Genomic DNA, 1,514 nt, shown 5'->3' with positions numbered 1-1,514 from the left:
ACTGTCTATCTCTGTTTTAAATTTATTTAATGTCGCAGCTTCCACAGCTCTCTGAGGTAGCAAATTCCATAGATTTACGACCCTCTGAGTGAAGAAGTTTCTCCTCATCTCAGTTTTGAAAGGGCAGCCCCTTATTCTAAGATTATGCCCCCTAGTTCTAGTCTCACCCATCAGTGGAAACATACTCCCCTGCATCTAGTCTGTCCAGTTCTGTTAGAATTTTATAAGTTTCAATGAGATCCCCTCTCATTCTTCCAAACTCCCGTGAGTATAAGCCCAATCGACCCAATCTCTCCTCATACGTCATTCCTGCCATCCCAGGTATCAGCCTGGTGAATCTTCGCTGCACTCCTTCCATGGCAAGAACATCCTTCCTCAGATAAGGCGACCAAAACTGCACACAATACTCAAGATGTGGTCTCACCAAGGCCCTGTACAACTGCAGCAAGACATCCTTGTTCCTGTACTCAAACCCTCTCGCTACAAAGGCCAACATACCATTTGCCTTCTTAACTGCCTGCTGCACCTGCATGCTTACTTTCTTGCTCAGGCCAACATCCCCAGCATCGAAGCTTTGACCACGCTTGATCAGCTCCGATGGATGGGTCACATTGTCCGCATGCCCGATTCGAGACTCCCAAAACAAGCGCTCTACTTGGAGCTCCAGTTCAGCAAGAGAGCCCCAGGTGGGCAGAGGAAATGCTTCAAAGACACCCTCAAAGCCTCCTTGAAAAAGTGTAACATCCCCACCGACACCTGGGAATCCTTGGCCCAAGACCGCACAAAGTGGAGGAGAAGCATCCGGGAAGGCGCCAAACACCTCGAGTCTCTTCGCCGGGCGCAAGCAGAAGCCAAGCGCAGACAGCGCAAGGAGCGCACATCAACCCAAGCACCCCACCCACCAGCCCCTTCAACCACCGTCTGCCCCACCTGTGACAGATAGGCAAAAAGGAAAGGGAGGTGGAGTAGCATTACTGGTTAAAGAAGGGATTAACACAATTGTAATGAAGGATATTAGCTCTGATGAGGTGGAATCTGTATGGGTAGAATTGAGAAATACTAAGGGGAAAAAACGTTAGTGGGAGTGGTTTATAGACCTCCAAACAGTAAGGCGGAGGTTGGGGATGGCATTAAAAGAGAAATTAAAGAAGCGTGCAATAAGGGCACAGCAGTCACCATGGGTGACTTAAATCTACATATAGATTGGGCCAACCAAATGAGTAACAATACTGTGGAGGAGGAATTCCTGGAGTGTTTATGGGATGGTTTCCTGGACCAATATGTCGAGGAACCAACCAGAGATCAGGCCACCTTAGACTGGGTATTATGTAACGAGAAAGGATTAATTAGCAATCTTGTTGTAAGAGGCCCCTTGGGTCGGAGCGATCATAATATGATCGAATTCTTCATTAAGATGGAGAATGAAGTAGTTGACTCGGAGACTAGGGTCCTCAATTTAAATAAAGGAAACTATGATGGTCTGAGGAGCGAGTTGGGTAGGATTGATTGGGGAA

This window comes from Somniosus microcephalus, unplaced genomic scaffold, assembly GCF_052327205.1.
Source record: "Somniosus microcephalus isolate GS21.2 unplaced genomic scaffold, FLI_Smic_1.0 unresolved_chr4, whole genome shotgun sequence".
In the NCBI taxonomy this organism is placed as follows: domain Eukaryota; kingdom Metazoa; phylum Chordata; class Chondrichthyes; order Squaliformes; family Somniosidae; genus Somniosus; species Somniosus microcephalus.
This window is presented reverse-complemented; position numbering follows the sequence as displayed.